Below are 26127 nucleotides of genomic sequence, written 5' to 3' on the forward strand. Positions count from 1 at the left end.
GTAGTGAGCAGAGCTGTATAGTAGGTGAATATATAGTACAACAGTGACAGCTGCACCCTAAAAAATAAGCCTGCACTGGGTTCACAGTAAATACTGCTTAGCCGGAGCTCTGGAAAGCAGTGTACAAAGTGCAGCTGCTGCACCACACGTGTTCCCACCAAGCCTCCTCAGCTCCACTGCAAAGCGGGACAGACAGGGATCAGGCAGCATGTCAGTGGCTGAGTGTTAAAATACTAACGAGAATACTTGTATAAACAGATGGATGGACATAGTTTTCCTACCCCAAGGAACTCCTAATTTACAAGACAGACAAAAATACATAGCGAAGCCTACACAACTGAGAACATCTTAGCTTGCAGCATTAGTCAGGGCCTCTTTTTCCAGGACTTGAACTATGCCTGACCCCAACCCTCAAATCAATGAGTTATACTTTCCTCTTCTCATTCAGGAACAACATTTCAGAGAATCAAGTATTCAATAAAACTAGAAATATGCTAAAGCACTGGGAATTAATATCCTCTCCTCTTCAGGATCTCTGGGACAGAAGAAAATTTTAAAAGAAAGTGTTCCTTTTCCATAGTCAGGCTAGAAATCAGAGACAGGACATAAGCTATCAGCTATCAGAGACTACAGGATACTATTACAAGAAAAGGAATGGACAGACACCAAGAATCACTAGAAAATAGGAGATTTTTTCCTTTCTGGAGAGAACAGCATTTAAATAGCCCTCTGTTAAATTTTTGCAAGTGGGTTTTTGTATAGATGCTTCCAACAAACCTTCCTAGGCTTTCTAAGCACTGAGGCTCACAATGCCTGGGAGCGGCAGCAAAAACTTCTTCCTTTTACGCACAGAGGCATGACCTGCTGAAAGGAGAGACATGCTTTGAAATCCCACCACAGAGCAGTTACGCCGAACTGGTGAAGGCTCATATGAATCCAAGTAGTTCTCTCTGGACTAGAGACATCTGTTCCTTTCTTATTGTGAACAAGGTAATTGGGGAAATTTATATTATTGTTTCCTAAATGAGACACTTCCCATTGCTGTCCCCACAATAAATGTGTAACAGCTCCAAAGGGAAAATCGTGGGTTTTCTTAGAAAACAGAAGACTACTCCAGACAAGAAAAAATGCAAAGAGTAAATCCCACTTGGATAAGTCATCGGGCAAGAAATTCACCATTTCACTCGACACTTTGCCAAAAGGCATAAAACAGGAATGAAGAAAGAAACATCCTAGATAACCTACACCATAGAGCAAACCCCACTGTCTCTGACGATGCCTTTTATACGTTTTGGTGTCAGCTAAGAGAGCTGAGCAAAACCAACTAAATATAAAGACAGAGGACCGTGGGAAAATTGAAATTAAAGTCCTTGCATATATCACTAATGAAACCTAAAGAAAATTTCCTTTTTGCAGCCATCGTTTTCCTGAACAAAATGCGTCACTGTTTTCAATTTACTGCCAGCCTTTTTGTTTGTTTTTAATGAGACAACAAAACCTGCCTTAGATGAATGCTCAGGGCATCTGCAGAATGTGCCACTGACACCTTGAAGAGCTTCCATTTATATAAAACAGAGCTGAACTGGCTAGCTGCAGAGACATTCTGAAGTGGTCTCTTCATCTGTAGTTACGGAGATTACAATACATGTGAGAACACCCAAAATAGCTTTAATCTACCTCTCTTGGGTACCAGGAGCCACAATGTCACAGCAGCACAGAGATTTTGTGGGACAGCCAGTCACTTGCAATTCAGGACACGCTGTACTGCAAGAACAGAAGGGCTATTGGCACTTGAGCTATCAAACTTACCTCAGCCTCGGGTATGCCAGGCCATGCAAGAGTGATAGCACCTCAAATAACACCAGAAGTTTTCCTTCTGCTGAATGCCTTTACAGGGCTGCTGCTCATGCACAGTACATAGGCTCTTCAAGGAAGAAGACAGTCAGCAAGCCCTTCTTGACAAACTAAATAGACCCAGGTGATGAAAATAAGCCAAATGTAAAAGACTTTCAGCTTAGAAATCAAAGGAAGCAAACAGGCAATGCTTAGGGCAGGGGTGCCAAACTCATTTTCACTGGAGGCCACATCAGCCTCGCGGTTGCCTTCAAAGGGCTGAATGTAATTTTAGGACTGTATAAATGTGGGAGTAGGGCTTAGAGGATTGCCCTAGGCAAGGCTTTGGAGGATTTTTTGAGAGTGACTGTGAATGCTCCCGTCCCTTGTTTGAAGGAAAATAATTCCATTTCTTGCCTCAACTCTATATTATCTGACTGAAAAATTGTCAATTCTTTGTTTAAAAAAAAAAAAAAAAGTTTTGGGTTTTGCAACTTAGCCTGCTAGAAGCATGACTAGTCTATGTATACCAGCTATACAGATGATAGTTAAAATGTGGATGTAGCATTTTAATAGGGTGAGTTGGCATAGGTAGAAGACTATGCATCTCTCTAAATCTTGTATGGTTTGACTAACAATAATCTCCCCTCTCCCAGTCTTCATCTAAAACCAACTGATAGATCTATTCAGTCTATTCTCAGCATCACATCCTCTGCCAAGATAGCATGTGCCTATGTATCTTGCAGAAATGAAATGGAAGAAGAGGTGAGTCATATAATTATAGATGTTGATTGTCTTGTTATGGCAAGTTTTTAAGGAACAAGCGAGTAAGTTCTTCTTTGGTATCAAAGAGTTTAATAACCTTAATGCAAATCACAGTTGAGACTATAAGTGAAGTACTGATCCTTACTATTTTGGCAGCCCAGTGTATGTGAGCAGTTCTGTCTTCTTGCCCAGGACAACAACCTGCAGCAAAGTTGCACTCAGCTTCTAAGTGTTTTCAGGATCAGAACTACCAAGTTTCTTCAAAGGTTCCCCTTCTACTTCCCTACTTCTCTTTTTCAAATTTTAATTCATTTTAAGGCAGTTTTGTAAGGTGGGGTATTTCTTTGTGTTTCAAGTAGACAGATCTCAGTTATCAATATTGCCTTCCACATTTTCACAGTTATCTTGAATTCTACATTCTGTGCAGCTTTTTGACCTCCTCATGCATACTGAATTGTGTTGTCTTCCTGTACATGCATAAGCAACAAACCGAGGGGTTCATGTATTTGCTACTAGCCACTACAGTATGATTTTCTTTTTTTCAGGTTCCATTCTGCTTAATGTATTTCACTGTATATAACTATAACCAAATTGCTTTATACTTTGAAAGGCTTTTGAGTGGTTCAGCAACAATAAGGCCTGACTAAAAGGGCATTTGAGACAACACTGAGTTTCAGTTTGGCAGTTTTGGCCTGCAGCCACTTCTGATATTAAGCAACTTAAAATAGCTTTGACTTTGAGTCAAAGTCCTGAGGTTCTAGCACAGTTTGATTGATGTATAGGTGACTCTTCTGCTACTGTGTTTGTAAATTAGGGTGCTTGGTGCTTCTTACATTGACACCAGCTTACATTTCACTGTTCTTTAAATGTGCATTTCTTTATTGTGTTATTTTTGTTTCCAGCCACTAGAATACCAGGGGAGTAATTCTTCCTATGATCACTAAAACACAAACTGCCACTTTAACACACCAAATAGGAGTCCTGTCCCTAAACCAGCAATATATAGTATTCAACTCCATGCTTTGCCCACAGATGCTAGAATAGTATAGCACACACAGAACGGCATCTGTATGAAAGAAGACAAAATGTAGCACATGTTCACAGTGACACAGATGTTGAATCGGAACTAAATTTGCAGGAACTACACTCTGCATCATGCCATTACTTTTGCATCTAAGGTCTTAAGAGGCCATATTGCTCAATGTGAATCTGCTTCAATTGGATGGTCCAGCATTAACCACCCACCATATAGCAACAATTACTCATTAAACACTATCCTTTTCCACAAAAATAAGTGTTCCGTACCTGAAGCATTCATGCATGCTCTGTGAAAGAATAAACAAAAGCACAGGCTTCAAACTTCAGAGAGTGAAGAACTCCTGTCAAGATCCAAGTGAATAAAAAAGAGCAGAAGCAAACTTCCCCTGAGAAAGTGCCATGCAAATTTTGTCTGTAATATGATGCATCACATTGAGCGCATAACATGACATCCTGCCAGGTATCGCCACAGGATCCTTGGAAATGTAAAGATGTTGCAGGTAAAATAGAGTCTTGACACATTTAACAGGTACATAAACCGTTGGATGTTTCAGGAAGCAAGGGAAGTTGTAGAGACTGAGGATGTTTCTTTTACCTGTTAAAATGTAATAGGTTAAGCTTTGCTCTCCTGGCTTTTCAATCAAACATACAAATGCTACTTCCCTTGTGAAGCCACAGGAATCAGATTTGCTTAACAGGGAACAATTTGAACATATTGATATAATTTCGAATCTAAAAGGGAAAACTCGCTATATTGAAGATTGTGAAGAGTATCAAAATAATACTCAAAAGCAACACAATCTGAATTTTAAAAAAGGAAGCAGCTTGTTTTACCTCTTTTTATCTTGACTAAGGTGGGATTTGGCTACCGCTGAGGACAAGGATTGAACTTTATTTATAGAGTGATGATGCCATCACTGGTTTGGGGTGTTTTAACCCACTACAGTGGTGGGTACAGCAATCTTCAAAAATTTCCCACTTAAAGCTTGCAGATAATAATAAAAAAATCCCAGATTGTATTTGACAAAGTGCAAGCCAGTGACATATATGGTTTTCTCAAGATAAAAGCATCTCTCTAAGGGAACTTTACATCCATCAGCTTTATAATCTTCTATTGCATAAATGCAGCTGAGTACCTTCCCACACATCTTACAGTGGCTTCAGGGCATGTAGCAGTATTAAGCTGAAAAGTTTTCAAAATGTGTTTTTGTCTTTTTTTTTCCCATATACTATTCTCCATATACTCTACAATACCAATTTTTATGTGACTTTAGAATGGCTTCCTTTTTACAGACCAAGTGAAATAATAGAAATGAAATGTTTTAACTCATTAGTACTGTCTGTAGCTAAAGGCTATTTCAGACTCGAAAAAAAATCCAATGAATAAGATGGAAAATGTATCATTTATTGAGAAAGATACAGTATTTTTGTTCAACTATTAATGCAACATGGGTGGGTTTCATGACCATAACAGTTTACCTGCTTGATTTCTCCTCTTCCCTAGCCACCATCAAGCTTGTGATGAGACGGAGGGCCAAGCAAATCCTGACAGAGTGTCTCCTACATTAATCTAGGGCTCACAAGCTTGTCTTATTTCTGCTCAGAAAGAAGTCAGATCAGCTAGATGTGCTACACACAAAGGTAACCTGGACTGATAGTCTTCCTTCCTCACAGTGCACTGCTTCATCAGCTTCCCTTCCTAATCTGCACCATTTCCTAGGAAGAATCTGAAGCAAAAATCTTTTCTAAAACATTACACAAAAGAGAAAGATATTATGGTCTGAAAGTTTATAGGAAGTCTTCATTAAACATCAATATTGTTTATGAGCCAATACATCCTAAAAGGTACAACTCGAAATACTGCTAAGTTAAGAAAAGGCAACATAAAGAAGGGCTCACTGAAATAAGATTTTAACAAGAATGTTCCATAAATCTGAAAAGCCAGAAGCTGATGTAGAAGCCATAAGCAGGTTATTTAGAAAGAGATTTAAGAAATTAATGACTCCAGCTAGTTAATATTAATTTGCCTATGATGAATAGGTCTTAATTTAAACTGACCTGCATTTGAAGATCTAAACAATGCCACTCAAACTTCATTGCAACACGTCTTCTATTTTTATGTCCAAGTTTTGGGCTGAAACTTGACTCAAAAATTCCCAGCCATGACCAGCAAAGCTGTTCTTGGGGAATTTCCGTTCCAGATAAAGGCAGGAGCCTGTGATCTCGTGATTCCTAATTCAGCAGAGTATATAGTTCAAGCAGCCTGAATTAGCTTTTGCAGAGGGGAAATTATTTAAACTCCCAGTCCCTCTAGAGTACTCCAAAATGGTAAAGGATGTTTCCTTGACCAATCCACTCAGCAGCATATTCGCTGTTAGAAAAATAGAACTACTTCCACAATAGAAAAACTAGAAACTTTTTGACACTCACAGAAGAACTTACTTAATTACCATTGTAACAAGGATGACATTTAGACCCATTGCCACCAGTAACACCTACTCTGTCAACATTCACCTACCAGTCTTTAAGGTGCCCAGAGAAGCAGTCCCTTGTGGACAAGCTGATCTGTTGTCTCTGATGACAGGTTTTGAATTCCAGGAGGGGTTACCCAGCACATGTGTGTGGACAGGGATTTCAATGTGCAAAGACCATGAGCAGTAACTGGCGCAGAAGGTGTTAAGGCAGGAAGAAAAGCCTGATCAGTATTTGCTATCCAGCTGACATGCTACTGTGGACAGCCTTTCACCTTCTGAGCTGCTCACTCTGGTCATCAACAGGTGAGGGTCAGAGAGCTTTCAGTTTGCACCAGGAATGCTAAGTAAGGTGTATCTCAAATTCTTAAAACTTTATTTTGTACTGCGTTCCAGAGGGTCCAGTGAAAAACCTCCATCTCTTACTTACAGACAGCAAAGAGGGCAACCATCAAGTGCAAATGAACACTTTCTGTCTAACCAAAATGTGGCCGCAAAACACAGCCTGCAGATTTGCCTGTGATACTGATATTGCTGGTTAGTGATACATTTACCTGTTAACCTGGGGAACAATGTTTCTGTCAATTCCTTTTTGGGTAGTCTGTTTCTCTCCTGCTTTATCTCATCTAGATTTGATGTTCACCGTTTACTGGTGTAAGCAACACCAAGCTAAGGCATTAGTATTCTTCCAGAGTGTGCAGGTTTTAATAGTGTTTCAGGTAAGGCCTTGGAGCATGCTGCCTACATATACTCCTCCAGCTCCCACTCCTCTGTACATTCTTATTTCTTTCAGGTAGTTAATTATACTTGGAAGGAAAGTAACAGTGAATCATGAAGATTTCTACCAGTTTGGCAGCATGATCAGTGGTTTAGGAGCTTAGGGTATGGCTCACATATTCCTATCTAAAAAAATTTCTTAAGTAACAAAGGTTAAGTTGCATAAATTATGTGTGAAAAATCATCATTAGCCTGCTTAGTATATTTAGCTAGGCTTTGTCTAAATTAATGTGGTTCTGATTCTTAGTTTAAGATATTCATTCATCCTTGATTCAGAGCAAGGCTCCTTGTGGATCACCAAGCTGTGTAACTTAGACATAGCTTGGGTGTAACAGAATTATTCTGTAGGGTGCTTCACTTTCATTCCAGAGCTGTGCTTTTATCTTTCCTCCCTTCTGTTAGGAAATATAGACTGTCTAAACTTCCTTAACAGCTTCTTTGGTAACTTCAGACATTTCACTCAAAAGCACTGGAAGCAGAGGTTGTAGTGAGCTACACTTCTAGCCACAATGAGTTTCAAAATTCTGCATGTCCAAATTAGGAATTTTCCTCTCCTGGTCCAGGGTAAATACACTAATTATGATAATCTGATTGCATATTTTGTTATGGAATAAATGTTCACAGGACATCTATTTAAGTCGATGGAAGGAATGCAATCAAGTACAGAATTTGGCTTAACAGTGTTTTCCTTGGCAGCTTTAGACACTGTAACTTCTGCAGTGGAGCATGTCAAAATAAGTGGTTTGGAAGAAGCAGCAGGAAAGTCAGAAGGAATTTCAGAGTCTAAGGTGGTCTGCCTTTCTGTGCTCAGTCAGTCTTTTTTCCTTCATCTGGCATGGAATGAATTGCTTAATAATTAATTGTGTAGATGACAAAATATGATCATTACTTTAAGAGGGATTTCTGCTGTTAGTAAAACCATTATTTGCCTGATAAAAATGGGGAATGAAAGGAACATGTAGAAAAGAAGTTAATCCTCCACTTTGATCTCAAATCAGGACTTAGCTAAACTGCAGGACAATGAGTTTCATCATTCTATTTTGTCATCAAAAAAGCCACTGAATGGTTAAAGTGACATTTTAGACTGCAAAAGGTAAAAATGTCTTTAAAGAAGATTGATGTATTCCCTAATGCCAACATACAAATCTCAGATCCAGCCAGAATTATGACTGATGGAATTATGAAAGTTCTCTGTTCTAAGCAGCATTATATTTACAGTAATATTTTTCAATGCTGTACGCACACATGCAAACAAAATTGGTAGGTGTTTTGGAGTTTTAGTATGTTGTCAGAGTTTGATCGTGGCCAAGTTTCTCTAAACCCTCTTAAATCAGGAGATTACTTAGTGGATGACTGGCTCCCAACCTCCCTAGACTTTATTTTTCATCTGTTTCCTTTTTTCATTGCCTTCCTTCTCTCACAGAATCTTGTTCAAGAAAATTGCTTAGTCTCATGAATCATGTTTGCAGAAAAATATTTAATCACTGTCAGTGATGGAACTTTGATGTACTCCACATCAAGACTATGTCAACTGCAATGGCAGTAGAAAACATTTCTTAAAGTGAATATGCACCTATTTAACAACAGGAAGCTTTTGTTTCAGATACAAAGAAGCAGAAATAAAGGAAAATTAAGAATGCTTGGATGGTTATTGGGCAGCTGGGGAGATTCCTGGGGCAGACAGAAGTGCCAAATGAAGCTGTACTGGTAATGTCTCTTTATCCTATAATGGGTCTTCTATGTATAGAATTATACAGCTCTTCAAGAGACTGAGATTACATACACATATGATATGGGAGTAACATATACATTTTACATGTATCTGCCTAATAAAGTCCAAAGATGCTCCCAAACTTTTACTAGACATATTTTACATAGTACCATAGGTTATGTCCACCTGGTTCTCTCACCTAGTGACAGGCATTTTCTTCTGAATGGCCTTCCTCTCTGCCTTTTTCTATCATTTCCAGGATTGAGACAAACTAATCTCCTACCTTCTGCTTCCACTTCCTAAGTATCTTCTACAAAAAATCCTCAGAAAAGAGGATTCACAGTTCTAGATCATACCAATAAGTCTTCTGGGTCACACCTAGTCCAGCATACATTCATATAAAAGTAATTTCTATTCCACACAGTGACATTAACCTCCTATTCTATACCTAGAAAGTAACAATTTCATAATGATGCTATTGTTCAACAGCCATCCAAAGTCAGAACTAGAAAAACACTCCTATTATTCAGCCTTAACATGGAGTCACTCCTGGAAATAGCATTTTACCACCAAAATTTTATTATCAAATTGGAGAGACTTCTGAGGCTGGGTAGGGAAATATTAAGCATAAACAGTAGCTAATGTTGAAGCTATATGCATCAAACACACAGAGAAAATGTAAACGTAAGCTTAGATTAATCTAGCTATTTGTCTACTCTGATGAGGAGAGACACCAGAAATTTCAGGAAATTCTCTAGTTTTAAACAGCAAGGCACTGATGTCTCTCTTCCATGTATGTACAGTGCCCAGCATAATGGGGCCCAGACCTTCACTGGTCCCATACCTTAGGGTAATACCAGTATTGCAAATAAAGAATCAATATTTTTCACAGAGTGACAAACAAGACATCAAGCAGTATTTTGGGCACGTGATACAGAAGACCTGTATAAAGAAATCATCCAGGTATTAAAATGAGTTCCTAATAAAAATATAAATAGAAAAAGGGAGAAACTGAGACATAAGAAAAACAGAAAACTTATTTTACAAGATTCTGGCTATGCCAGAGGAAAACAAGATGCTGTCTTCACTCTCCACTTCAAAACATCTAACATCATCTCATCTAACTCTGCTGCTCTGTGTGAATACCACAGACCAACAGAATTGACATGAAAGCACGGATTTCAAGCTCTATGCTACTCTGCCCTGCAGTCTAGGCAATAATTCTAGCATCTGTTGCAGCCTCTGTGAAGAGATTTGCAGTGATAGCGCAGAGGTAAAAGCTACACAGACAATAAGGTATCGGTCGCGTCTCTTTGGAGGCCACTTATCCTTTTTTATCATGCATGACTCTGTAAGAATGTGCAATGTGATAGTCCAGAGAGAAAAAGCACTAGGCTCTCAAGCTGAGCTTTTGCTGGCTGTAACTCAGATATGAGACAAAGTCATGCCCATCTTATATAAAGACTGATAAGAAGGCCATGTGCTGTGTATGCTAGATCAGTGCACAATTAGAAAGTCTTGTGCTTGTATTAGTAGGTACACTGATAATCAGCCTTCAGAAACAAACAACCAAACCAAGCAAAACACACACACAAAGCTCAAAACAAACCAAAAAACCCACCACACCACAAAGAATGGAGAACTGAAAATCTGAATGTCTGAATATCAAAAGTGGTTAAATCCTTCTAAAGAAGGAAGGGCAAAGAACAGAACTGCTTTAAGATTAACAGCTTTTGAAACAGCATGATTACAAGTACCTTCCCCAAGTAGGGTGTCGATCAAGCTATTGTGGAAGTTTATGAGTCAAGGAGTCCCATGCAGGAAATTAATTCCATTGTGCATATTCCTCCTGTGGCCTCAGCCTGTTTGCTTGGGGGACCAGAGAACTTCTTTCTCTTGGGATTTTATTTTTCTGCCTTGTCTGTCAACACATTACAAATAAGGCTTTAGCACAGAAAAAATATTATGGCCTCAATTCCCTATTACCTAGCACAAAGTTTTTCTCTTCAGTGCAAATGCAAGTGTTTCGGTTTCTCCGTTATCTGCGCTGTAGCACTACAAATGACTGCACAGCTACCTGGCAGTGGTAAATCAGAGTCTGCATTTTCACCTCAGGCAAAATATCAATGATTTAATCTCAAATAGCATTTGAAACACATACCTTGAATTTACAATAGAGTTCTAAAAGCTCTTTTATTCCACCTACAGTTTTATATTAACGTTTGTTGGTTTTATGAATACGGAAGTAAAACGGAGGATTGTGGGCAGACTCGTTGCTCATGTCCCTGTTTCCTTCTGTCCTGAAGAGCAACCTCCTGGCTCTTCTTATCAAAACTAACAACTTATAAGTTCATCTCACCTTTATCTTTGAGAACCCCGCTCTGATGACCATGGCTCGGGCCACAGCAAACTCACTTCACAAATGAGCGCACAGGCAGGGTTCACACCTAACTCACCATCTTGCACCTGCCTCTTTGTACCAGACAGTCCTTTTCTCCTCCAGTATATGAAGTGAACACTCAAAGCACACAATCTTTGCCATTTTTTAAATGATGTATAAGCCTAAACCACAGAAATCAAAGTTTGAAGATGCCTGTGTTGGCAGAATACAGACAACAAGCCCATGGCAGTGGCAAAAAGTCAGGAGAATGGTCCATAGGATCAAAAGGATCCATATACATTTATCTGCAGTTCCCTTAAGCAACTAATTGTCAGGACAAACCTATGAAGCACAGAGTCCCATTAAAAACAAAAAACCAAACAAACAAAACCCACAACCAACCAGCCAACACCACCACCACCAAAAAAACAACACAGACACAAACACAAAAACATATAATGGATTTAAGAGAGACTGGATTTTGCATTTCAGAGTTCTATACTTATCTCAGTGGGAAGAAGGGATGACTACAGAAAATTCTGATGTAAACATCAATTAATACTAAGTAACTTTTTTTTTCCCCTTAAAAACATCTCTTGTTTCCCTTTATAGCTTTATGTAACAGATATAACAATCAACTGGGAAACATCATCCATGTGTAGATAGAGCACACACTCAAATCCAGTCATAACATGTAACATGCCAGTGAGGCTGAGGGATCTGGGTGTTTCTGCATGAACTACAGACAAAGTATTTGTCAATCCATAGCACAGGTTTGCCATAGTGGGTGGTAATATTATAATGCACCATTTTCTTAACCCATCATTTGAACTGTTGGTAATAATACACGAAGTTTAATCTGTTTTTGTTACAAACTTGTAATTGAAGCCATAATGGTAATTAGAAATACAGGCAAATATTTCCAAAGGCTGACTTAGGAGTATTCAGTGCAACGGCATGTACTAATATGTTGTCTGCCTTACGTATTATTTTAAAAAATGGGAGTTTATTTGCAACAGAAATTGTTTTGCTTTGTTAAAAACAAAAATACTCCTATTCCTCTTATGCATGTGGCCCTGTTTCAAGAAGGGCACTAACCCAAATCATTGCAAGAACTAAATGCCAATTAATTCTCCCTTATGAGTTATGATAAAATATTTTAGGGTGAAGCTATACATTTTTCTAAAGGGTCTTTATCACAGCTGTGTTGACAGGACTTTAAGTATGGTGGTATGCTCAGTACTACCCTAAAGCAGCTGAAGTATGTGCTGCGGCAGGTGCCACAAGTAGAACAGAGATTTGCTTTGACATTAGAACGTAGGGTATAGGGTGAGCGCAGGATTGTTTGATGGATTTAAAAAGAGCATATGTTGTGAAAGGTTTGGAAAAGCAGAGCCATCAGGATATAGCATTAGTTAAAGCAAACTGAATTTGCAGAAATCCTGCCTCTTCATGGAAACAGTTGTTTGTACTTCATGCTCATCAGGGTCTCTGTCATTAAAGAAACATTTTTGCCATCTCTAAAGGAAAAGCTCATTGAAGTGTAACCTCTTGGTAAAAGTAAGATCAACGTATTAAAACATGCTGTTTGAGCTTTAAGAGATACATTTCTGCCACAGAACTGTAAAAATTATATTTGCAGCTATTTTGCAAAATGTAAAACATAGTTTACATTTATTTTACCTTCTCAATAATGCTCTCTTTGTAAAAGTTAATCTTGAATTTTTGCACCAACTCCCAGTGTCACAGGCTGTTGGTAATCAACATACTCCTAGTCCTTCAAGCACAAAGTGGCATAGCAGATGACAGCTTTTCCCAACCAAAGTATCTCTCTGCATCTCTAACTTTATACATCCTCAACGGAGATTGAGCAATTCACTCTGACAAAGTAGGAGATGAAAAGCCCTCCCTTGTTAGGCACAGCAACACCTCCCTGCTGACACACATACACTTCTTGCAGCCATAAGCATGTATATGCTCCTCTGTTTTCACGAGTCGGAAACACTCCATGTGGTTGTGATCCATGCAAATGAAGTTTCTCCTATCAGAAATTCTTCATAGCTTCTAGTAGTTTTGGTCTTTGCAATGTCATTCTACAAAGCTATTTATTATTCCTTTTCTAATACCTGAGCAATGGTACAACAATATCTAGGGGTTTTTTTCACAAATTACTCCTGACTTTTCTTGATCCATCTGCAAAATCAATGTATGGTTTTGTGTATGAATTAAGGTCATGGATAACTTGTAAAAATAAAGGGAAATATCTAACCAGTCTGCTTGATAGTCAGCTTATAGACTTGAGGTATGCCAAAGCTATAGCTAAAATTACAGATCTGTGAAAAATACACAGCCAGAAAACCTCAACCTCACCTCTGATTAAAAAACTAGAGCTAGATTCTCATATATTAGAAAAAATACCACATTCTATGGTGTTCAGTCTCCTTAATGGAGTTATGCTGGTTTATACCAGGTAAAATTATTAGTCTTATCTTACTGAGTGTAGCATTTCTCTTACAGAAGGACTTTTAACTTTACATTAAACAATGTTTTCCAACCTCCGTTTATACACAAGTGATTGAGAACAGCAGTGTTATCCTTCAACTCATAAGGCTCTCTGGATAAATATGTTTCCCCTGTAACTTCATAGAACCAGTGGAATTATACCAGGAATAAATCTGTTCCAGTACCTTCAGTTACTCTATTTGGAAACCAGTCATTTGCCTGACCTTCAGTGCAAGGCTAAAAACAGCATTTGTCTGTCATCAAGAGCCAGTGAGATTTCAGATAAAACAGAAGTCATGTCTCCTGCAATGAAATTCCAGGAGCGTCCATCAAAGGCTTGCCAACAATAGCATCTCGCTCAGTCAATACTTTCATTCTTTGATAAAACTAAGAAAAAAAAGGAAAGAGGAGACTTGACATTTGGAAATGGCCATGCCACAGAGACTCAGTACTTGGTACGAAGTATGTGAAACCAAAAGAATTATTTAATTGTACTCTACCTAAACTTTTATGACTTGAATAGCATTTTTTGTTGGTTGGTTAGGATTATTTTACCCCTATTGGGAAACACTACTTCTTGCTACCAACACCACAACGTATTTAAAATAACATATTGATCAACACAAAATAAATAATCTTTGTTCTAAACCCCTATACAAATATTGTAAACAAAAACTGAAGCAAAAATAGGACTATTTATTCTCCAAGCTTTCAACTTCCTTGTTTAAGTTAAAATACATTAAGCTTGTGTTCGTTAGAATAGGAAGATTGTTACTGAAGGACAGCGGTTAGGCGAGACTTCAAACTTATGTTCCTGTGCCAGAACATAGGCTTGCAGTGCTCTCTCTTGTTTCAGATTTGACCCTGGCATTTCTCTTGACATTACTCAACCCAAACTTATACTGTCCCAGTCCTAGCAGGATATCGACGAATACTTTGAAGACAGGGATAGTGAAAGTTACCAGTCATTTCCACATGCATCCTAGATATCACTTAGTATACACACAGCTTGCTAAAAACCTCACTATCTTGGAATATATGCATACAGTTCCAGTATTGCTGCAGTTTTTCTAGTCTTGTAATTATTCCCTACTTGGGTTTCTACTTAGAGGATCTAAACCGCCATCTTTATGGTAAGACTAAGGATAAGAGCAGGTTGGAGTGAAGCTAGAAAAAAAGGACACCACATCATTTTTAACATGGTGTTCTCCTATCAGAAGATAGACAATGTATATTTTAATCAAAAATTAAAGACCTGTCCTAGCCTCTCTCTGCCTCTCACTAGTCTTTGCAATGAAAATTAGCCATAAAGAATGAAAGATGGAAGTGTCAGAGGCAAGAGCAGAAAGGAAAAAGACAATCAATTTAAAGACAATGTCAGGCATTACAGGAACCAAAAGCTGTATTTCAAGGCTAAGCAGAGGATAAGATTCATACTATCCATTTCTGAGTGCAGCTTATAGGCCATGGCACTCTCTGTTATGTTACTTAATTAAATTAAGAATTGTCACAATGCAACCTATTTGCAATACAAAGCGATACAAGTAACCAGAGGAAGAGAGGAAAGCGTCACAAGACACAAACCATTGGCTGTTTGTCCTTGGTGTCAGTAGTGTGCAGAAGTTCAGTCGGAGATGCTGAGCCTACTGGGCAAGTTTTGTAAACTCATCCGAGAAGAAAACACCCACAGCCAACAAAACTAAATAGGTAAGGCATGCAAAAAGATTAGCAAAAAAGAAACAAAGCACTACAGTTGGGAGAAAAATCCAAGTCTCCATGTTCTTGAATACTAAATGAATGAAACTGGACAAAAAAGTAAAAAGATACCATCAAAACAGTAAGGATTTTTACTTGTTCTGGTAGCAAGGCAAGATAAACTGGACAAAATGTAAGTCATGGTATGACAAATGACAGAGAAAGGAAATATATGTATATATATGTTAATATATATATATATATATCTCAAGAGTACCTGTTCATCACAGGCATACAAAAAAAAACACAGCGGAGATTTTTCTATAGGCCACTTACATCCAAAGATAAACACACAGGTCACAGGCAGTATACATTCAGGAGGGAAAAAAGAGGCGAACACTTCTTGCATACCATCTAAAAATGTAAAACTAAGCTCAACTAAAAATGTGCCAAGGACTTTGCAAGTCACCACTGCCTTCATCTGTTCTCAGGATTTGAAATCTTTCTAAACAAACATGCTTTTACTTCATTTTATATTTCCTTTATTTTATTTTTTTAAACATATATAAACTCAATAAATGAAAATATTCAAGTAAATATTAAGAAACAATTAGATGTTTCAACTTCACTTCCTCAAGGTGGTTACCATTACCTCTTCTAAGGTATTAGAACTGAGTCAGAAAAATGCTTTTCTCTTTATGGCACATTGAGAAAAGGAATTTTTACTGAGTATCACATTAATGTAATTGTAGCAATGGTGAGAGGATACGAACAGCTTTGGAAGATGGCGTGCACCCTCTTTTTTTTTTTCAGAGAGACTTTGGCAATTTGGGGGCTTTCTTGCTCGGTCCTGATCCATATTTTGTTATTTTAAAATTGGGTTCTATGCAATGGAAAAATATAATTTAGAGAGTGTTTTCTACACGCCTCTCTTCACAGCATTAGTATACCCCAGGACAGTGTCATCCTAGTGTGGATGCAAGGGCTAGATAGCCACTACTCTCAGACAGCAGTCAAGAGCAGATATTTTGGGGGAAGATTAAAACTAAGGACTTCTGGCATCCAGGCCAGAACATTCACTGCGGATGTCCTAATATTAAATATCAACAAGGAAAGTTTCTTCCTAAGCTCTTTATCTACACACTGAACAAAGAGCTTTAACAATCAAATACAAGGCAAGAGCTCTTCCTTGGCCTTCTAAGCTTGGAGATGCATTTAATATTAGGACTTAAACCACTTTCTGCTAAACCAGTGGAGTAGGATCAAATCTTAATATAGACAAAATAAATAAATCAATCCTGTTTATAAATCCTCTTAGCAATGCTTTCCTCAGATATAACTCAAATGTCCAGTTTATAAAGCAAATAATTTTAAGTGTTACATTAAAACTACTCCTTTGTGCTGTCTCCTGACCTACAAAGAGTTTTAATAAAACAAAAAAAGGTTATAGACCAAATTAAGCAATTGAGCTAAAGACTCAGAGTAGCAAGAGAAAAAGACATCTACCCATATTATCAAATGGCAAGAAATTCAGATCTAGCTTTGAATTCCTTCCTCATGGGAAGGATCAGCATCTCACACTGTACTTCTAAAATACAATACTGTACAAGAGTGTCCTGTCTCCTTTCCAGGTTGTCTTTAGGACACATGAACTCCACGGAATCGTGGGTGGAATGTATAAAAGATCTCATTGCAGCTGCTTGTATTGCACCTGTTCAAGGGATAAATAAAGCAGCTAAGTTCTAGTTTTGGTTTCATTCGCTGCTAGTCCCTTGATATGCAAAGAAATCATATACCACCTCCTCATCTTGTCAATCATTCTGCAAATATGTCTTCAATATTGTGGAAGTGATGATCACTTTTTTTGTTATTGTTGCCAGGAATGATCCTGCAAACTGGGATAATCTCTATGACAAGTCACACGCACTGGGAAAAAACAATGGTCCTTCACTTCTTATTCTTCCAGACAGCAAGCAACCCTGTTCATGTAAATTAGCAACCCCTAGACCTCTTTCCATTCTTACTAGGAAAGGGATTAGACTTGCACCTAGATGAAACTGATCTGAAACTAAAACTGAATTAATTCACCAATTCTCTAGAGCTTACAGGAGGTTTATTCTGCTTTGTTTCCCCCTCCCACTCTATTCACCTCCGACTCCCAAAGCTAGAAACATGTTATCATATTGTATAAAATTACTAGATCTGTGTGAGTTGAAAATACACACCTTTCTGATGTCTCATTGGGGTCTTTCCATTGGCATTTAGGACACACATGCAAATATTCACAGGACACATTTTCCACAAAAACTTATTGTTCTTGTTACTCTGCAGAACAGGTGTGGCGTGGGCTGGTTTTTTCGGTTGGTTGGTTTTTAACTCTTTTGCTCACTTGCCTATTTCTTCAGGTCACCTAAAGAATGTTTTCTAGAAATTCAATAAAGTAAATGATGTTACCCTTAGAAGATACATGGGCTTAGACAAGATGCACATATTCCTGTGTTTTGCCATGAAGAACTAACAGAAATGTTCACAACCACTATCTGCTTGTATTTCTTTCTTAAAGATGATTAATCATGTCCTACTGTCTATGATCAGCATATTTTCTTCAGAGAAAATGTTGGAGATTACAGTCTAAAATAATATTTTCTAGGGTGAGGAAGCAAAGCTCAGCAGAAACTTAAGCCCAGAAAGTACGAAAAGGTAGTTGCTGAGGAACAGGACAAAAACATCATTCTGTAGGCCATGGGATGTGTGGTTGTAAAGGGATGAAAGTCTCTTCCAGGAATTCTCAGTGAAGATATACTCTACTCTCAACACAAAAATTATACTGCTCTTAGTTGTAGCTTGGGTTCCCCAAGATAGTGCAAAGAAGACTATTTATTACAGAAACACATGTAATCAGATTAACAGGAAACCTGACAGCTACATGCAGAGCAGACGTGAACCTCCATAAGGTGCCCTATTTAGCCAACTCCTTCCTGCACCCTTCCACCCCGCATATTCTTTCTCTTTGCCTTCACTGTTCTAAAAGAAATTATAACACTTTATGGAAAGGTCTGTAACTTTCACTTTCCAAATGCAACCTTCATCTATTTACTCCTCCACTCACAACATACTTAATCTGAACATCTTTGAAAGCTGGGAGCAAAGAAAGGCTGGCAGACTCTGGGAGGGAGAATAAGCAGGGTAGAGCACGGAAAGGCAGGCAGGGGAGGGAGCCCCTGTCAGCATCCCAGGCATATGGAAGGAGGACACAGCAGAGTGCCAGCCCACATGGAGCAAGGATGAATGCCAAGGGCCAAGGTTAGGGGTCTCCCACATGACCATAGACCATGGCAATATCAGTATTTGTCCTCAGCACCCTAATAATCTATTCACTCTTTCCATCAGAGGCTTGCCTCCAACGGCCTGCTACCCACAACTCCATGCACTCATCCTGAACTACTGACAACTATATGGCAACACAGCATATATTTTAATTTTAGAAATATTACACTGAAAAGAAGCACTTCCAAGCAGCAGACAATTAAACTGTTAAAATAGGTTTGGTTTGTTATTGTTCAAACAAGCCGTGATACTTACAGGCTTTTGACCACTTCATGTCATCAAGAAAGCAAAGCAGACACAAAATAGAGACATCTTCATCCGCCCCACCCCATACAGCTGGCAAAATAATTTAATCTGCAATAATTTTTTAGATGATTTAAGCAAACAAGTGAGATAAGAATCTTCTAGACAGGAAAGCAATTTTGACAGCAAGTCAGGAGGGTACTTTTATTTTGCAACTCCTGTCAAAAAACTAGCAGAAAGACTATGCATTTATTTCCTAGCGTTGTTAATCTTAGCCAATGCATGAAAAAGAGCATCTTGTTTCAGCTGCCTATTGCTTTTTTAAACACCTGCTCTAGTACCAACTGCCCTTGGCCATTTTCGAACCAGCTATGACTAGGTAAGGAGAGAATGCTGACATTCTCAAATAGAACAGGATGGTTGCAGTGACCCCCAGGATCAAGAAAAGGCAGCCCAAATTCACCCTAATACCAGAGCATTCTGATTTGGCACTATGTATCAGAATCTGGGGTTACAGGTAGTATTTTTGGAGTTTTGGATACCATGGCTCATTCCAGAAGCTTGAGGTAAGTGTAGCATTCATTCCAATTCAAAATAGCTTCCTAACTTACAGGATGCTTTAAATATAGCATGAGAATCCCACAGAGGCTTCTGAAGAGTGTGGATGGCACCCTAACCAGGTATAATAAGGGCTACCGTACCTTACAGTTATTTTTCTTCATACCAAAGACTAATTGTCACTAATGCTGGCTTTAAACTGAAGACCCATAGATTGTTTAAAGTAAGTGTGTGCCCTTAAGACTGTTACTTTTAATGACAAGAAGGGTTTACATGTATTAACAAGTATGGCTAACCAAGTGAGGGAGCCAAAATAGCCCAGCAGCTGAAATTTTGACCTGAGCAAGGGAAAGGAAGGGACATGGTGTGAGCATATGAAAGGCTGAGTTCCTCCTAATCCTCAGCTGCCATTGCCACAAATCAAGTGTATTTGGAAGGATTTTGGAGAAAGGTTAAAACCTATTTATGCACCGTGTCCAGGCACTGAACACCTGTGGCACAGATGATCACAACACCAGCTACGCATGTGGGAAGTGCACAAAGTAACCCTATCCTTGCCAGGGGATTTACACGCCTTTACGACATTTGACCCCTTACATCTTCCTAAAAGAAGAGCAAGATCTCATAGACTTTCTGGAAAAATGGCTGCCAGCCACTGCTAACAAAAGGAGGAGTCACCCTGTATGAAGCATGTTGAAGATGTCATCTGTATCCATTTGCAAGCTCAAAACTAATTATTTTCATGGTACCTAATTCCCAAAACCACAGATTGCTTACACTCAGAGTAAGTGGGTGGAAAAAAAAGTTCTTTATTCCCCCTATAAATAAGAGCTGAGTGCTCTTGTTCCTGAAATCTCTCAGAAGAGCACAGAAACAACTTCACATTTGGGGGAAAAAAAAAAAATACTCTTCATGGACCTGAAAATGAAAGTTTTTAGGACTGTTCCCAAATGATACTGAACAGTAGGGCTGAACTAAGCTTCAGGGCCAGCTTCAGGCTGATGGCTCCTATGATCGAGCTTTTATTTCACTTAGGCCCCTAAGTTATGATAGCAGCTAAGTAAAATACATATTTTTTTCCTCATCTATGCAGCACATTTTGACAGGTGATACCTGTTTGCTTTTAAATCCATGATATCATGTAAATTACAGGTTAACACAATGTCGCAGCACGCTTGTTAACATCCTCGTCCTCACTCCGTACTGGCAAGAATTAAATTCTTTATGAAGTGCCATTTATTGAGTATCATAACATACTTTCATCAAATTAGGATTTAAAAAAATTTAGACAGTTGTAACAAAAAGCATATTCTGAGATTTTGCTTTCAGGTGACCTTTTATTAAGGCTTTAATTACACTAGTACAGAAGAGACAGCCCTTTAATATGCTGCATAAACGATACTTTTTCAATTAGCATTATTCATTTTGAAGCATACCATAGCTGACATTGCCAGAGACTGTTTTAAATTAATTTCTGTGCTCAAAACTTGCAAGTATTGATTTTTACCATGTTCAGCAAAAATTTACCTCCTTCCTCATGATCTTTCAATGGGGATTAATAACTCACCTGGACATTGAGCATCGACCTCTTCCTACAACAAAACCCAGTGAAAAAAGAAAAGCAGTATTTTTATCATTATACTGGACACTATTTAATGCCATATTGTGCATTAAAATGGTGGCATCTCAGGTACTTACGTGCAAAAACTTCTAAACACAAATCAGTTATATCAAATTGTTTTCAGCTAGCTCCAGTCCACTAGAAATACTAGATTATAAAAAAGACCATTGCATTTTGTACACCATTTTAATACTTTCAGAGTGGTACTGAAGATTGTTTTTTGGGGGATTTTTTTGTTTTGTTTTGTTTTTTAATACCTACATTTTATAGAGTTACAAAATAACGTGGTCTTTATGCCACTAATTAGACAACAAGAGTGACTAGATGACTACTGCTGTTGCTAATTTAGAAAGTTATTCTCAACATATATGCAGAGCTAATTTCCCTCTTTGTGGTCCACTTGCTGAAGAACATTCTGCAATAATGTATTCAGAATGGAGCTAATGACAGGGTTATCTGCTGCATTATGAAGACAGCCATTTACTGAGTTTAGACAGCAGACACTAATAAAAGGTTCTACCTGAAAAAAGCTTATTGTGCATTTTAATTATACAGCACTAACAGTTCAGCAGCTTTAAATTCATAATTTAAACACTGCTGTGTTTACTAGTTCCAAAAGATCTGCAAAATTATTAACTTTAATAATACTTAAGTAAATCTAAGGACTTCCTGAAATACTACATCAACTATATTCTCAACTAAATAAACTCTAGGTCAAAGGCTGAGAAGTTTGTCAGACCAGAATGTTGCCAGGGAACACTGTTAAAAGTTAAAGCCAGAAAAAAAAACCCAAAACATAACTCATTTGAGTTGTGGACCCTTTTCCTTACTTAAATAAACCCTCTCCTCCATAAAGACACAATAACTATGGTTACTCCTACTCGTGAACTTCTCAGTTTCTCACAGTTAACACTATGCCTCCTGCTCAAGGGAAGGGTTATGTTCCCCCCGTTTTTGCAGGAAAGAAAGTCACAAAGTCACTATGGAGTGGTTTTTGTGGCGTGAGTAGTAAAGCTATCACCAAGAAATACTGACAGTATTTATAACTGAGTTGGTAATTGCATAGATGCTGCTCAGCCCGATTATTTCATACACAGGGCACTTTTCATGGAGAATGCCACACGAACATTGATGATCTAGATACAATCACACCCCCTAAAAGAAACGCCACATTTAGGAGGTGAAATAAAGAAAGAGCTTCAAACCCATTGGTTGTGTATTGTGTGTCAGAATAGCAAGAGCAGGAGGTTTGATGATGTAGCATCAATTAAGCCAGTATCTCAGCTATTCCAGTCCATTATTCATATTAATCTGGCCTACATTCTAACAGGGCTATTTTTTTCCCCTGAAACTTAAAACATGGACAGAATTGAGAAACACAGCCTTAAATAGAGCTGTGCATAATGTCTGCACAGATACTGTGCAGAGTACATAATACTCCATATATACCTCTGGCCTTCAGCAGTGAGCTTAGTATTTAGTGATTACTTTAATCACACAGAGAATAGGGGTTGCCTTTCAGTTCTAAGCACACACTTTATTTAAAGGAGAAATAATTTGACCAAGAGCTGTAGTTAGCTCCTTATCCTTCATGATTGTTATTTGGTTGAGTACAGTACATGCATTCAAATCACTTTGCATTATGATACTAAGATTTAAATAAAAAGAATAATAAAAGGATTCTTTTCCCCAAAATCCTGAGATACAACGACAAGCTGCATGGATTTTTCAGAATGTTTTCTGCAAGGAAAGAAAACAAAAGCTCCTTGTATCATGATTGACCAGAAAGGACAAAATAGTACATCTTGTGCTGCAACTGTTTTGTATTACAAAAATCAGGTATTTGTTGAAATCAAACCTTCTCAAAGTATTTGCAGCTTTGGTGAAACATCTACTAGGATTACCCCTCAGATCTGATACGGTATTTTTGATCAAGACAAGGAATGTTGCCTACCTCAGAATAACTAATCTTAGACCACTTGCACAGTCAAGTTTAAACCTTTTCTGCTTTATTCAGAGAGTAGACTTGAATTGAGTCCCCAGTATCCAGGGGTGTTCTGATTTTCAGGCCCCAGAACCCATCTCCTTCTCTGGCCCAATAAATATAATGCAAAAACAATACAACTAGAGAATATGCTCCCTCCCTCTTTGTCCAATATACATATGGCACTCATGTTTGACAAGAGATGCAACGATGTAATACAAATGCCCTACATACTGAACTGTGATTTATAGTGTAGATACTGACTACTGGAACATCTCAAATAACCAATACCAAATCAGGAGGTTTAGGAGTTACTTGTAGGGTTTAGGCTCACAGAAATGCAATAATTTCTGATAACTCTGGCTGTGAACATACCAGAATTGGCTTGCAAATTAGTTTGAAAGCAAAGATACCATCTAAAGTAACAAGCATTCTCTCATGATACTGACACATCAATACATATAACAAATGGCTGCATGTAATAAAATTCAGAATGCTATAACTTCAGATGGGGTGACTCCGTTGCTCAAGAACTGATCTACAAATTAAGCTGATTATCTCAGAGAAATGCTGACATCCACAGAGCAGCTGTTTTATCAACAACAAATAGGAACATTTTGGAGTGTTCTTAAAAGCTGACCTAAAAGTATTTTGTTTCCCTCTCACTAGGAAATATTCTGAGTTAAACTGTAGAAGACTGGAAGGATGTGAAACCAGCCATGCATAAGAAATCACTACAGCTTATCTAGACCTAAGATGGTCGTTACATTAAATGGGTCACTCTCCCTCTCAGAAGTTGACTCAGTGCCATTTGAGTTTTGGGGGAAAAAGAAAACAGTAGTTAAAAAGGAAGGCTTTTACAGGACACGAGACTCACCTGATAGTTTTGTGTAATATCAACCATTATCAATACTAATCTATGGCTTTTAGTATTGTGAAGGACTTCACATTTGCAGATGAAACAAAACCTCTCAAAATTGCAGTTGTAGAACAACTACTCAGCAGTTCAGTTCACAAGAGATGGATGCTTAACAGGTGATGTGGAATCAGCATTTCAAGGGAGCTTGATAAATGTCTTCAGTTCAGTCAATACAGGTAGACTTCACTCTTCTGATTACAATTTATGTACAGCACCACATTGCCATCCAAACGACAGCTGCAGAATGCATAGCACCTAACCCAGATAATCTGAGGTTTTCCTGCCTCCGAGAATAGAAGAAAGCCAAGAGGGACTCCTTTTGCCCATCACTTGCGTATTGTAAGGCACTGATCACCCATGTACAGTAAGGCCAATGGGAAATGAACACTCACAGAGCTCCTCTAAAGGAAGCACAGTCACAGCAAGAGATTGACATAGGTATGCTAGGGAGTGGAGGAGAGACAGGAAGCAATCAGGAAAACATGCTGGTAAAATGAAAGAGCCAAATAAATGTCAGAAAAGTCTTCCTGTTCCTTCAGAGACATGAAATGCTAGAATAGGTTGGGGTTTTTTTCCCCTCCAAAGAGCTGTTTCAGGCTGCTTGTGTCAGAATAACTTTGCAGATCAGCTAATTTCATTTTTTTCCTGTTAGTGTTTGCCATTTCCCCTCACTGCACTCATGTCATCACAAGATTTCAACTTCTTCCTCACTTAATAGAATAAAGCCAAAATAATTCTCTAACACTTTTGTTTTGTTTAAACACTATTAATTTCAGCTTCTTCAGGATCTGGCTTTTGGTTTGGAACCCAGGAAACATTAAAAAACCCTCTATTAGGAAACATAAAACTGTATGGATAATCACAGAGTGAATGTACCAGTCATGAGTTACTGCACTGCTCTGGATAATATTTCTTCCATCTCAGATAATTATAATTTTTGCATACCTTTCAGCTCATTGCATCACCTGCAAAATAGTCTGCCTCACTAGACAAACTTGCTGTTCAGCACTAATCATTCACAAATACATGAAGAGGCTCTGCTATTGCATCCATCCATGTACAATTGCACCATCTTGGGTAACATGGCAACACAGCACTTAGATAATTAACTATGCCTAAAAGCCTTCTTAGAGAGGATTAGGTCTACAAAATTAATGAATTCTGCTTGCTTCCAGACAGCTCATGGTTTGCTGCCCACGCCAATTTGGAAAGACTAGATTTATGCATGTGATCGTGCCACTGGTGAAAGCTCTTAGCATTGCCAACAACCTGCAAGTCTCATTCATTTCAGTAAGACTGACAGATGCTCAGCTTTTACTGTAAGTCTGTCAATACTGTTTTCCTACCTCTGCTACCTGCCCATGACATCTCATGACAGAATTTGTTCTAGAGGGTAAAATGGTCTGCAGGGCGGGGACTGGAAAAATATTTTTAAAATCTTCCCAGACTATTTTCTAATGCTATTGTTAAAGGAGTGTGAAAGGTGCAGACTGACCTCAACTATTCTCTACTTGTTTTCATCTCCTCTTTTCCTGTCACCACCCCCCTACATAAGTCAGGCACTTATTTTTTGTCTAAAGAACAGATAAGCAGAACAATCCATTTCAAGGGGACACATCTTCACCTGTCACCCAGATGACTGACTGTGACTCCTGTGTCATATGCTATTGAATATGCAGCAGTGAGCTGATCACCTGGACCTATCTGAAGGGAAGAATATACAATGACTTGGACAGCATTTTAAAGAGTCCTTTAAAACAGAACAGTTGTTCTAAGCAGCTCTGAGTAATTCCCTTCCTTGTCTGCTGTTTTTTAGAGCATTTTCATGAAGAGAAGCATTAAGCAATGCCACAATCTTATATCGTGCTTTTGTCAGTAGGCTTCAAAGACCTTCAGGTTTTCTCCCCTGCTTCTCAGGTGGAGAAGTGCAAGCTGAGTGGGAATTGCACAGGGCTGGCTGACAGAGTGCAGGTCAACAGACAGCTAAGCCACAGCTCTAGTACCTAAATCCAGGGTGCCCACTTTAGGTGTGGGCTAGCTTCATACTGGCACAATACTAGCTTCCCCTTTTGGGAAGGTGCTTGGAAACATGTAGGCATAAGACTCTCAATGGGACAAACGATCCTGCTGTCACCATTTGTTGCCATCATCTTCCTCAGGAGCTCAGAGGCAACTCTCTCATGGTATGACTTGCAGCATGACAGAAGAGCACAGAGCCTCCACAAAAAAGGATGAACCTTTTTGTTCTCTATGGCCCTCCCACTGCTTGGGGGTAGTTAGAGTATAATGAGCATGTCCACATG

The 26127-nt window shown here is 38.5% G+C and overlaps 1 protein-coding gene across 12 annotated transcripts in view; it reads right to left on the reverse strand.

The window, feature by feature from the left end:
- The window catches only part of LDB3 (LIM domain binding 3), a 128297-nt gene that overhangs the window by 92850 nt on the left and 9320 nt on the right, over positions 1-26127 (reverse strand). Inside the window, exon 1 of one of the 12 annotated variants that reach the window (XM_065639103.1) lies at positions 18755-19011. The exons of 10 other annotated variants lie outside the window; for them this stretch is intronic. The gene's annotated coding sequence lies outside the window, so the exon portion shown is untranslated. Of the gene's footprint in view, positions 1-17397; positions 17483-18754; positions 19012-26127 lie in introns of those variants that run through there. One more of the 12 variants, XM_065639104.1, reaches the window with a different exon arrangement.

The sequence above is a fragment of the Caloenas nicobarica genome, chromosome 7 (genome assembly GCF_036013445.1).
Source record: "Caloenas nicobarica isolate bCalNic1 chromosome 7, bCalNic1.hap1, whole genome shotgun sequence".
Taxonomy (NCBI): Eukaryota; Metazoa; Chordata; class Aves; order Columbiformes; family Columbidae; genus Caloenas; species Caloenas nicobarica.